The following is a 14,159-nucleotide window of genomic DNA, read 5'->3' on the forward strand; positions in this document are numbered from 1 at the left end:
AGTGGCTTGTCACGTACATTACATAAGCCCTGAGTCTCTTGTTCCATTAATTGTACACAATCATGCATTGACTTTGATGGGTCAAAGGAGTTGGAGAGTGCAGTTTCAAAGGAGTTGGAGAGTGCAGTTTCCTCAGGTATGGTACCCCCCTCAGACTCTAAAGGGAGCAAAGACGCGAGATTAAGAGTCTGAATCCTGGCAAAGGAAATGTTGGGCGGCAGTAGTAGGGAACATTGGAGACGGAGGTGTCTGGCCATTGAAATATGTTTAGGTTGGACCTGGTTAAGAATGCCATGTACATCATGAGTGGTCTGAACTAGAAGTGGGTGATCAAGAACAATCTCAGAAGCTTTATCTAATAACAGTGAAATTGCGGCTACTACTCTTACACAAGAAGGTGCGGCTCTAGCTACAGGGTCCAGATGAGCTGATATGTATGCCACAGGTCTCTGTTTGTTTCCATGTTTTTGTGTGAGCACCCCTGTAGCATGTGAGGATATCTCAGCTGCCATCAATTGAAAAGGTTTAGTGTAGTCTGGGAGTCCCAAAGCCGGAGCTGATACCAGTGCTGTTTTCAAAGAGGAAAATGACTGTTTAGCCTCTTCACTGAGTGAATATGGTGTGTTGGCAATACAGTCATATAAAGGCTGCATGAGTTGACTTGCATGTATGATCCACTGTCTACAGTGTGAAACAATACCTAGGAAAGCACGCAGCTGTTTGTGATTCCTGGGTTCAAGCATGTTACGTATGGCTTCCGTACGTTGAGGTGTGAGGTGTCTGATGCCCTGTGATATGCAGTGACCTAAAAACACGACTGTTTGTTGACAAGCCTGGAGTTTCTGTCTATTTACTTTACAGCCTTCTTGCGCTAGGAAAATTAAGAAATTAACAGTTGAGGTAACTGCCGTCTGCTCATCAGGGCAACAAATAAGTAAGTCATCTACATACTGTAGAATGACTACTCCTGGTTCTGGGATGAAATTTTTTAGCACGGTCTGCATTGCTTCAGAGTACAAAGTTGGTGAGTGTACCATACCTTGTGGCAATCTTGTCCATGCTAATTGTTTACCCTTGAATGTAAAGGCAAACAAATGCCAACAGTTCTTATGTAGTGGCACAGAAAAAAATGCGTTTGATAAGTCAATTACCGTAAAATCTGCAGCAGTGCTGGGAATTTGAGACAGTAAGGTATGAGGATTCGGTACCACAGGGGTGACCGGTGCCAAAACCTTATTGATTTCCCGTAAGTCGTGCACCATGCGATATTTCACCATAGTTTCTTTGGAGGACACTTTCTTTTTAACAGGATATAAGGGTGTATTGGCGGGTGACCTGATTTCTACCAAAACACCTTGTAACACATAATCCTGAATTTGTTGAGAAATCGCCTGTTCTTGCTGGGCGCTGATGGGGTATTGCCTAAGCTGAGGTAATATGGTTCCCGGGGCAGTTTCTAACAGTATAGGAGCTACTGATAAAAATCCTACATCAGTGTCTCCTTTTGCCCATAGGCTGTCAGGAACCCGAGACAAGTCAATTTTTGCTTGTTGAGTGTAAATTTCGGGAAAATCCTCCATTGCCTGTATTCTAACATATGGTTCCAGAGTTTCTGCATCTTCAGGGATGGTCAGCATAACTGTGCCATCTTCTCTAAAATGGATGTTTGCATGCATTTTACTTAAGACATCAGTACCCAACAAGCAGGTAGGTGCACCTTTAGCAAATAAAAATTTGGATACAAAAGTTTTAGGGCCAAAGCTCACATTTAAAGGTTTTGTAAAGGGCAACGCCTGAATTTTACCATCATACCCTTCTGCATATGTAACCTTTGAGGATATATTGTCAGGATATGGTAAAAAGTCCTGATTTAAAATGGAGGATGTTGCTCCCGTATCTATCAGAAAAGGTACATTTTTACCCTCAACTTCAACTTGTATTATTGGTCTTCTAGAAGGAAGAGAGACCTGCATAACTTTCAGTCATTCTGAGCTGTCTGTTTGATCAGGCACTGGGTTATTTATCCTATTTTTGGGTACAAAGGTTCCTGAATCTATATCTGCTTTTCTCTTCCTACATTCCCTTTGGAAATGTCCTGGCTTCTTACAGTAATGACAAGTAAACTTTTGATTAGCAGAGCCAGTATTAGCCTGTGCAATTCTTACTGGCTTAGAATTTTCTCTTAAGTCCATTTCTATCCCTACAGCTTTCTGTCTAGCCAGGTGTGGGTCTTCCAAGGTTCTCCAATCAGGGGTTGCGGCCTTAAGCTTTTCCTTCACTTTTGGAGACAATCCATCTATAAAGGTTTTTGTAACTAACCTCATCATTCCTGGAGCGGTTAGATCCATGCCTTCATCTCTGAAATTATTTTCTACACTTAGATAATATTCGTCTACTGATTGTCCAGATTTCTGAGCCACCACTCCCGTTGTTCCTCTCTGCCTCTGTCTCTCCCTCATGAAAACCATTAAGTGATCTACAAATTGTGTACCTGATTCTATCGTTTGTAAGGCACCATCTCCTGCTTGGGGCCTATGTACCTGTAGATTTGCTAATAGCTCCTGGAAGAGTCCAGGAGTCATTTTCATTCTACATAATTCTTCTCCATCTGCCCAAACTCCAGCGTGAGTCTGCATAATTTGCTGTATATATTGTGCAAATCTAACTGGACACTGGGTGGGATCTGGTGCGTTATGCAAGAGAGACATGCCTTCAGCGGGGGACCAAGGGAAATATTGTCGAGTTTGGTGATATCTAGTTCCCATTACTCCGTCAGCACCAGGTTCCCTAAAGGGTCTTGGTACTACCCTAACAGGGGCAAGTACAGCGCCATGTCTAGGTGTTCCACAGGCTAGGCAATCATTTCTCCAGTCTGGATTTTGTTGTCCACAGTGCGGACATACCCATCCTCCTGGTCCGGCTAAACTTTGAGGTGGTGTTTGGAGAAAAGATGGGGCATGTGGGTTAAGGTATGGGGGTGGGGTATTTTTAGATTCCACATTTTGTTTTTCTCCACAGCCTGTGGGTCTAATACACCACTTTTTACTCTGTTGATTATATGTCCATCCCTCATTTTCTGCTACCCTAGAGACATCAATCAATGCTTGGATCTGATCTATCCATTTCTTGTCTCTGATTATGCCTTTTTTCCTTTCCTGAATTCCTTCCCATAGTTTTCTACTAAAAGCTTCTGCCCTAGTAACTCCAAACTTACTAAAAATCTTTTTCAGCCCCTTAGTGGCATCTTCACCACTTCTCTCCTTTATGATAGTATAGATATCTAATTCTTCTGGTTCCGACTTTGTTTGCTTATTCCCCATTTTCTTATCCTGAGCTTTCTTGCCCTAGGTGGCGTTTGGGTATGAGAATACCTCGTTACCTTCTTCCTAAGGAGCTAGGATGTCTTTTTCTTGCCCTAGGTGGCGTTTGGGTATGAGAATACCTCGTTACCTTCTTCCTAAGGAGCTAGGATGTTTAAACTGTGTTGATGTAAGAAAATCCTGATTCCTACACCTATAGCAAACAACACAAATGCAACCAGACAGAAAAAGAAAAAGAACATACAACGTATCTTGTCCCAGGCTAATTTATCTGTCCTGGGCTCATACTATCACATACAACGTATTCTTGTCCCAGGCTAATTTATCTGTCCTGGGCTCATACTATCATACACTTATCCGTCACCAGGTTTTTGTCAAAGACAGGATCAGAGATTGAACATAGGCGCGGAGGTCTCCCCGAAAGGACGCAACCACGTTGCCCAGTGGGACAGTCACTTCTTCTGTTTCAACTCCCTGGGCGGCTTATAGGGCTATTCCCAACTTCCACACACCTTCTATTCACATTCACTCTCATTCAATGCCGTACTCCGTGAGGTGATCAATTCCTAAATAGTTCAAGAACCCGAGCTATAGGTATCCTCCTCTACTAGAACTACCCGCTAAAGAACACGACACAGAAAATCTTACGGACAGTGCAGGGCAGATATAAGAGATCTAACAGTGTCTCTTACCTGGCCAGGTTTTTGTTCATCTGCCGTCCATTATCCCAGATTCTCTTTTCGTTCGTATTCTGCCGGTGTTCTTGAAGGAATACACAGACCTCGGGTCCCTGTTCAGGCGCCAGGAAATGTCGGGATCACACTCAGTCGGAGCAGCCTTTGGAAGTGGGGAATCACCAGAAAATAATACACAAGACACGTCTTGTATAGTGTATCACTGGGAAGTCTCTGAAGCACGCCTGCCTTCAACGGTGCTATCCCTTCTTTATATAGTAGGTTTAGTGGTTATACAAGTTTTGCATGTTTAAACAAAGAGACAAAACAGGAAAGAAAGAAAAGAAAAGAAAACAGTTTAGTGGGCGGCAGTTTCACAACAAACAGTACAAAGGCAATTCCACAGACAAGAAAAACAGGATTTCATACTATAGCTAAAATGTCCTTGAATGGACAGGTCAATATTTATCACAAATTCTTTTTTTTATTTTTGTTCATTGAGGTAATCATTTTTGTTCTGCTCTTCACATAGACAAAACATTCATTATAACTCACAGATGGTGCACATCAGTAGAGAGCCATTTACAGTATATACAATGACATTTTACTTCTTATCACTAACCATCAATGTTATGTTCACATCTTTTTGGTTTTTGAGACTAGCCCAATCTGCCCTCCGCCTTCATTTCTGTACAGCGTTTAAATACTGGGATTCATTAAATATGTAACCCCCATATGCTGCCTAGTCTACAAGACTACACTGTAGTATTGGGATCTTCAAGCAATTGTGCTTGGTATTACACGTACAATAAAATAAATATATTAATGCCATTATCAGGTTAATACATAGTGGATGCTTTCCTGAAACGGAAAGTACTTGCAAGCAGCATAATACAAAGAATAGCAGGTTTACCCAGAATCCTTTGCAGTAGGCGGAGCTATGCAAATCATCTCTTTCCACCCCAGTCTAATCCACAGCGCTTGGAATCGCCAAGTGTGCAATGCTGCGGATTAGTTTCTAAATTTACACAGCCAACCAATTCCTACCTGTGGACACGTGTTTCGGGCTTTAGGCCCTCATCAGTACAGGGCTGGAATTGGTTGGCTGTATGGAGTGGGGCTCGGTGAGCAAGCGATACATACATGCTAGCCACCTTAGGGAGAGACCCAAGTTGGGCTAAATGTAGCGGGACGAAAGAGACCGAAAAGCCCTCTACTTAAAGGAAATACATAGTGGATGCTTTCCTGAAACGGAAAGTACTTGCAAGCAGCATAATACAAAGAACCCCAGAACCCCAGTTTACCCAGAATCCTTTGCAGTAGGCGGAGCTATGCAAATCCTCTCTTTCCACCCCAGTCTAATCCACAGCGCTTGGAATCGCCAAGCGTGCAATGCTGCGGATTAGTTTCTAAATTTACACAGCCAACCAATTCCTACCTGTGGACACGTGTTTCGGGCTTTAGGCCCTCATCAGCACAGGGCTGGAATTGGTTGGCTGTATGGAGTGGGGCTCGGTGAGCAAGCGATACATACATGCTAGCCACCTTAGGGACAGACCCAAGTTGGGCTAAATGTAGCGGGACGAAAGAGACCGAAAAGCCCTCTACTTAAAGGAAATACATAGTGGATGCTTTCCTGAAACGGAAAGTACTTGCAAGCAGCATAATACAAAGAATAGCAGGTTTACCCAGAATCCTTTGCAGTAGGCGGAGCTATGCAAATCATCTCTTTCCACCCCAGTCTAATCCACAGCGCTTGGAATCGCCAAGCGTGCAATGCTGCGGATTAGTTTCTAAATTTACACAGCCAACCAATTCCTACCTGTGGACACGTGTTTCGGGCTTTAGGCCCTCATCAGCACAGGGCTGGAATTGGTTGGCTGTATGGAGTGGGGCTCGGTGAGCAAGCGATACATACATGCTAGCCACCTTAGGGAGAGACCCAAGTTGGGCTAAATGTAGCGGGACGAAAGAGACCGAAAAGCCCTCTACTTAAAGGAAATACATAGTGGATGTACAGGTAGGAATTGGTTGGCTGTGTAAATTTAGAAACTAATCCGATGTTTTGTATGATAGCACTCGGCCCAATGTTATACTATGGGGCAGTGGAGATCTGTGACTTGGCATGAGAAAACAATCACAGCGTGCTTCTTTTGGTAGCAAGACTCGGCTCAGTCAGATTATTAATTTGTATGAAACATCGGACTGCACGCGGATGTCACCAGAATCCAGTCCAATATACGCCAATACAGGCAATGGAGAAATTACTTTCTCTGTCTTCTCTGCTCCTGTGCACTCCGATTCTCTCCTGCTAAAGGATCGGAAGCACAATGCACTGACACTCTGATCATGCTCACACCAGAGTTGGAGTGTTATTTGCATATCTCATCTGCTGCTATACTCTAGTGTTGTTCCACCTTACGGTAATTTGTATTTTAATAATTTAAACCTTGGCTCTGGTTTTTTTTTGGGTCCAGTAGTTGGTCCTATCAGTGATTCACAGGTTTTTTTTCTATAAAGCATGCATAGAGACTGTCAGGACTGGACACTGGACCAAAAATACTAGAAAGATTAAAACACAGGTTATACTGAGTGTTTTCTCACAAAACTTTATACCAATCTACTCCACTCCCCCTGCCTATAATATGGTGCCTGCAGATTCAACTAAATTTTCATGGTGACAGGTTCCTTTTAATGGTGAAAGTACAAATATTAAAAACAATAGGGTAGTGGAGATTTGCTGAGGTCGGTGTTTCATATGTGCTAATTTCATATACTTCAAATTTTAAAGAAGCAGTCCCAGCAACGTTTTTATCCTCTTAAAATAATTGTTCTTTTTTCCATTAGGTCTATGACATCACATGATTAAAAACAGACTAGCTAAATCCTTCTAAACTCTATGTAGAAACAGGAGGACACTTTTTTCTACATGAATCATCATTAAAACTACCAGTCTACATCACTGCAAAGTGTAATGAGTGGGGGAAGCAAAGGAGTTGAAGAGGAGGTTAAGCTGGGCTGCTGGAGACTTTGCATGTGATGTGGTATTATAGTTCTAATGATGACTCCTACAGAGAAAAGATACTTCCTGTTTCTATATACAATTTAGAATAATTCAGCTAGTTAGTTTTCAATCATGTAATGTCAGAGACCTAATGGAACAGAGAAAAATTAACTAGGTATAAAGGCAAAATGAGCAATTGTAAGTACACAGTGCTATATAATATGATGATTTCATTATATTAACCCCTTAATCCCATATGACGTACTATCCCGTCAAGGTGATCTGGGACTTAATTCCAAGGGACGTGATAGTACGTCATAGCGATCGGCCGCGCTCATGGGGGGAGCGCGACCGAGTGTCAGCTGACTATCGCAGCTGACATCTGGCACTATGTGCCAGGAGCCGTCAAGGACTGCCCCGGCACATTAACCCCCGGCACACTGCGATCAAACATGATCGCAGCATTCCGGGGGCATAGGGAAGCATCGCGCATGGAGGGGGCTCCCTGCGTGCTTCTCTGAGACCCTCGGTACAAGGCGATGTGCTCACTTTGTACCGAGCGCCTCCTCCCTGCAGGCCTCGGATCCAAAATGGCCGCGGGGCTGCATCCGGGTCCTGCAGGGAGGTGGCTTACCAAGCGCCTGCTCAGAGCAAGCGCTGGTAAGCCAGGAGCAGTGCACGTCAGATCGCTGATCTGACATAGTGCATTGCAAAGTGTCAGATCAGCGATCTGACCTTATAACATGATGCCCCCCCCCCCCCCCCCCTCCCCGGGGCAATGTTATAAAGTTAAAAAAAAAATTTTTAGATGTGTAAAAAAAATAAATTCCTAAATAGAGAAAAATAAATAAATATTGTTCCCATAAATACATTCCTTTATCTAAATAAAAATAAAAAAGGAAAAACAACAAAAGTACACATATTTAGTATCGCCGCGTCCGTATCAACCCGACCTATAAAACTGTCCCACTAGTTAACCCCTTCAGTGTACACTGTAAAAAAAAAAAAGAGGCAAAAAACAAATGCTTTATTATCATACTGCCAAACAAAACATAGAATAACACGCGATTAAAAAGACAGATATAAATAACCACGGTACCGCTGAAAACGTCTTCTTGTCCCACAAAAAACGAGCAGCCAGACAGCGTCATCAGCGAAAAAATAAAAAAAAGTTATAGTCCTCAGAATAAAGCGATGCAAAATAATTATTTCTTCTATAAAATAGTTTTTATCGGATAAAAGCGCCAAAACATAAAAAAATGATATAAATGAGGTATCGCTGTAATCGTACTGACCCGAAGAATAAAACTGCTTTATCAATTTTACCAAACGCGGAACGGTATAAACGCCCCCCAAAAAAGAAATTCATGAATAGCTGGTTTTTGGTCATACTGCCTCACAAAAATCAGGATAAAAAGCAATCAAAAAATGTCACATGCCCGAAAATGTTACCAATAAAACCTTCAACTCGTCCTGCAAAAAACAAGACCTCACATGACTCTGTGGACCAAAATATGGAAAAATTATAGCTCTCAAAATGTGGTAACGCAAAAAAATATTTTTTGCAATAAAAAGCGTGTTTTAGTGTGTGACAGCTGCCAATCATAAAAATCCGCTAAAAAACCAGCTATAAAAGTAAATCAAACCCCACTTCATCACCCTCTTAGTTAGGGACAAATAATAAAATTTAAAAAAATGTGTTTATTTCCATTTTCCCATTAGGGTTAGGGTTAGGGTTGGGGCTAAGGTTAGGGCTAGGGTTAGGGCTAGGATTACATTTAGGTTGGGATTAGGGTTAGGGGTGTCAGGGTTAGGGGTGTGGTTAGGGTTATGGTTGGGATTAGGGTTAGGGGTGTGTTGGCGTTAGGGGTGTGGTTGGGGTTAGGGGTGTGGTTGGGATTAGGGGTGTGTTTGGGTTAGGGTTTCAGTTACAATTGGGGGTTTCCACTGTTTAGGCACATCAGGGCTCTCCAAACGCGACATGGCGTCCGATCTCAAATCCAGCCAATTCTGCGTTGAAGAAGTAAAACAGTGCTCCTTCCCTTCCGAGCTCTCCCGTGCGCCCAAACAGGGGTTTACCCCAACATATGGGGTATCAGCGTACTCAGGACAAATTGGACAACAACATCTGCGGTCCAATTTCTCTTGTTACCCTTGGGAAAATACAAATTTGGGGGGCTAAAAGACCATTTTTGTGGGAAAAAAATGATTTGTTATTTTCACCGCTCTGCGTTTTAAACTATAGTGAAATACTTGGGGGTTCAAAGTTCTCACAACACATCTAGATAAGTTCCTTGGGGGGGTCTAGTTTCTAATATGGGGTGTGAGATTGCACTCATTAACGGGTAGGGAATTACTTGCTTGGCACAGGATTGAAGCACACGGGAACGAATTTTCAACACAAATCAGTGCATACGGTTTATTTTCAAGTCATAAACCGCGCCGTAAGCCAGGTGACAAATCACCGGCTTACATATAGTCCATTACACACTGTATCATTGGCTTGCATTATCCCTTTGCAGTAACTAAACACGCTGGTCCTCTTCTGACCAGTTGCCGTGGGTTACCACACAGTTCATAGAAACAATTAGCACCAACAGACTATGGTACCTTCTGAGAGCTCCTGCCCCACCTGCTGACTCCTTGTCAGTCCTCTCTCTTGGGAATGCTGCCTCACGGGGATCTCCAACTTGCCTGATCAGCACACATTAGACAGTCCAGACCCACCGAAGGACTGTAGCTTCCCCACACAGTAGCTGGCACTGGCTCTGCAGATCCCAGTCCTCACTTCGTGCTGTTCAGGGATCCGGTCCTACTCCCAGGACCTCCCAACACCCAGGTTACTCAGGATCACACAGGTAGCCTGTCCGGGTACTATTCAGGACGTCCGTTCCCTGCTGGGACCGTCCAATACCCGGGCCACCAGTAGCAAAGTCCCACCACGTGCTCTTCAGGGCTAGCACGCCCAACACAGAGGTTTCTATCAGGACCTTGCACCTGTACCATACAGGTCTACACACTCAGACCACATGTGACCCACACCCTGGTCGCATTATCTAGGTGTAACCACTCCCCTGTGTGGGTGTGTGGTTAGTATGTCCTGCCCATCTCCCATAACTAGCCCTGCCAACCTCCCATTATAAACATACAAAATACTTCTGGGACCTATAGTCCCACAACACCACATCGATTCAGGCTGGCAGCACAGAGTCTCCTCCTCTGCGGCACACATATCGGCCATTCACCACAATGCCAGACTTTATCACATCATCACATCCATGCATGCAACTGCCATGCACTCTCACAGCCTCAATACGCCTCCGTGCGTATAATTGGGAGACCATGCAGCGCCCCCTACCTGTTACAGGGGTCACTGCATTACAGGGGTCACTTATGGGGGGTTTCTACTGTTTAGGTACATCAGGGGCTCTGCAAATGCAATGTGACGCCTGCAGACCAATCCATCTAAGTCTGCATTCCAAATGGCGCTCCTTCCCTTCCGAGCTCTGCCATGCGCCCAAACGGTGGTTACCCCCCACATATGAAGTATCAGCATACTCAGGACAAATTGGACAACAACTTTTGGGGTCCATTTTCTCTTGTTACCCTTGGGAAAATACAAAACTGGAGGCTAAAAAATAATTTTTGTGGAAAAAGAAAGAATTTTTATTTTCACGGCTCTGCGTTATAACCTGTAGTGAAACACTTGGGGCTCCAAAGCTCTCACAACACATCTACGATGTCTAAGATGTCTAAGATCGTTAGGGGGTTTATTTTCAAAAATGGTGTATTATTGTTTATATATTACTACTATTGAAGCAAGTAAAAAAAAAAGTTTTAAACATATTAAAAAAGTGAAAAATATATATAAAAGTTCAAATCACCCCTCTTTCGCCCCATTCACAATAAAACAATAAAAAAATATACATACACATATTTGGTATCGCCATGTTCAGAATCGTCCTTTCTAGCAATATAAAAAAATAATTAATCAAATTGGTAAACGGCGTAGCGAGAAAAAAAATCAAAACACCAGAATTACGTTTTTTGTTCGCTGCAACATTGCAATAACAGGCGATCAAAAGATTGCATACACACCAAAATGGTATCAGTTTAAACGTCAGATTGGTACACAAAAAATAAGCCTTTACCCGGCCCCAGATCCTGAAAAATTGAGACGCTACGGGTCTCGGAAAATGGCAACTTTTTTTTTTTTTTTTACAAACTTTGGAATTTTTTTTTACCACTTAGATAAAAAATAACCTAGGCATGTTTGCTGTCTATGAACTCGTAATGACCCGAAGAATCATAATGGCAGGTCAGTTTTAGCATCTAGTGAACCTAGTAAAAAAGGCAAACAAAAAACAAGTGTGGGTTTGCACTTTTTTTGCAATTTAATTGCACTTGGAATTTTTTTCCTATTTTCTATTTCACGACATGGTAAAACCAATGGTGTCGTTCAAATGTACATCTCGTCCCGCAGAAAACAAGCCCTCACATGGCCATATTGACCAAAAAATAAAAATGTATGACTGAGAAGAAAGAGAGCAAAAAATGAAAAGGCAAGACCAAAAATACCCCTGGTCGTTAAGGGGTTAATGATATGCGTGTGCTCCGGAGCGGCCTTGGGTGGGGGGAATCTTCATATGATGCTCTGATTAGGTATTCATCTGTTTGGCTTCTGCCCCTTATTTTACATAATGAATATTATATATTTAAAATCACCATCAGCAGGCAGGTAGCGGCGCCAGCGCTGCAGCATAATGCATGTATAATGTGCATTTAATTCTTTTATTTGATGCTATAAATAAATTTGTTAAAAAATCTGTGTCAAAATGGTTCCGGCCGCACCTGCGCAGTAGCAGCTAGCTGCGATCCGATAGGTGTTACTGTGCAGGCATCGGCGGCGCTATCTTGCTAGAAAAAAAATTGCCTCCTCCAATTTGACACCACCTGCGCAGTATCATCCATCAGATCGCCGATAGATGCTACTGCGCAGGCGCTGGCTGCGCCATCTGGCTCGATTAAAAAAAATTGTCCGGACTAAGATGGTGCCGTTCATGCCTGCACAGCAGCATCTATCGGCGATCCAATAGATGCTATGGCGCTGGCGGCACCATCTTGGACGAAGCCATTTTGTTTTTTTCTCTAGCAGAATGGATACTTTTAAATAGGCATATGCAACAAACATATTCTCTGGTAATTTTATTGATTGGTTCCTGTTAGAATAGTATTATTCCATACTTCTGTAATGATGTTAGAGGCTAAATGTATCATTTATACCATGTTTAAAACGTTTTATACTTTCTATTCTTTTTGCATTTAAAAATCACATCCGCTAAGTTTGTTGGCCCCTCGATTAATATCCCCCCCTCCCCCCCCCCCATTATGTTTTGTGACTCTCCATACTTTCCCTTCCCCTCCTCCTTCTGCTTTTCTTTCTCTGCCAGCTCAGCTCTGGTTACTCCTTTCTGCTTGGAGTGAAATCAGAGGAATATTTTGGCTGGTCTGACTAGGCTGAACCGATCCAGAACAGGAAGAGGAGACGATAGCGTTTATTACCAATCCAATGCAGTGCAGTACCAATAACCCTTTAATAGCAGTGCATTTATCTATATACTCACTATAGTTTTAGTTTGGAAAATACAGCAATTTAGGTGCATGAAGACCATCCATAGACAAACAATATGGATTTCGGGGAATTGCATATGTGGTCTTCATCCAGAAAATAAATACTGTTAATGTGGTTATACATATTAGGGTATGTGCACACATTTAGTATTTTCAGCTAATTATTCTGTGCAAGAGCTAGAGTATCGGCAATAAAAATGTTGTGTGAAATAAGTGTGTTTTTTACGCATTTTTTACCCTAGTCTTTGATACCTTTCTATGGGCTTTTTTCCCGTTTCACGTTCATTTAAATGGGTGGAAAACACTGGAAGAATTCACATGCTGCAGATGAATCTTAATGAATTTGGCACATTTTTCAGGTTACCTGTCCACCAGAAACAGAAATCAATTTAAACACCACTCCAGCATTTTTATATATATTTCACATGTAAGAAAAGATGAGGGCACTCACCAGTGTTCACAAAATTCAAACCTTTATTGGTAACATCTCCAGATAAAATTCATGGCTGGGGGCGAAGGAGCCGAAGCTCGTGTGTGCCCTCATCTTTTCTTACATGTGAAATGTGCAGATGGACGTCTTTTTTCAAAGGAGCACCTAAGGTCGAGATCCTATGGCTGTGTAGACCACTGTTGAGCACCAAGATACCCTGGTAGCAGTCTGGAAAGAACCTCTATATTAGAAACTGTGCCACTCCGCTTTTTGTTTTTTTAGTTGATTTTTATATATATAGTTTCCTGCCCCTAGTATTATACTTACCAGCCGCTGTCTTCATCTTTTACCGGTGCTGCTCCAGTCGGTCGTCTGTAGATTGTGGCTTGCCGGATCACTCCACTGTTTGCTGGACGAAACAGAATTTGCAAATTGCATTAATAGCGCCAATCTAGAGCTGAAATAAAAAAAACGCCAGAGTGGTATTTTAAGCTATGAGCTAGAGTGTGACAATAGTCGCTATTCACGGATAGACAGCGAGGCAGAAAAATTTCACTTTCCGGGGTCACTACCAAGAGAGCACATAGATAACCAAAGGAAAAGACAAAGGCATAAGTCCGGTCACGGTCCAAGGATCAAAATACCTGGAGATGCAGATCAAGCAAACGGATTAGACAAAGGGGTAGTCAGAACATGGTCCAAAGGGTCAGGCATCAGAACTCAGAACAGAATGAGGCACACACTGACCAGGAAGCACAAGCTACATCTGGCAGGTATCAGGGGCATACAGCTCAGTTAAAGAGCTTAGGCAGTCTTCAGAACACCTCCCAGTCACAGATTCAAAAACCGAGATTCAAAGCACCGACAACTCAGCACGCCCATCACAAGATTGGACAGCCGAGCTGTTAACAACTCTGCATGTCCGAGTTTCCATAGGACATAGGAGGAATCGTGATATAGAGTAATAATCTAATAATCTTTTATTTTTATATAGCGTTAACATATTCCGCAGCACTTTACACACATTATCATCACTGTGCCCAATGGGGCTCACAATCTAAATTCCCTATCAGTATGTCTTTGGAATGTGGGAGGAAACC

The 14,159-nt window shown here is 42.7% G+C and overlaps 1 long non-coding RNA gene across 1 annotated transcript in view; it reads right to left on the bottom strand.

Annotated features, from left to right (window-relative positions):
- The window catches only part of LOC138667509 (uncharacterized), a 147,755-nt gene extending 133,934 nt beyond the window's left edge, over window positions 1-13,821 (bottom strand). The window contains exons 1-3 of the long non-coding RNA XR_011318798.1: window positions 13,704-13,821; window positions 13,387-13,468; window positions 10,930-10,965 (exon numbers count right to left, since the gene is read on the bottom strand). This is a non-coding gene — a long non-coding RNA (uncharacterized lncRNA). The remainder of the gene's footprint in view (window positions 1-10,929; window positions 10,966-13,386; window positions 13,469-13,703) is intronic.
- Between the last annotated feature and the right edge of the window lie 338 nt (window positions 13,822-14,159).

Source organism: Ranitomeya imitator, chromosome 2 (genome assembly GCF_032444005.1).
Source record: "Ranitomeya imitator isolate aRanImi1 chromosome 2, aRanImi1.pri, whole genome shotgun sequence".
Classification (NCBI taxonomy): domain Eukaryota; kingdom Metazoa; phylum Chordata; class Amphibia; order Anura; family Dendrobatidae; genus Ranitomeya; species Ranitomeya imitator.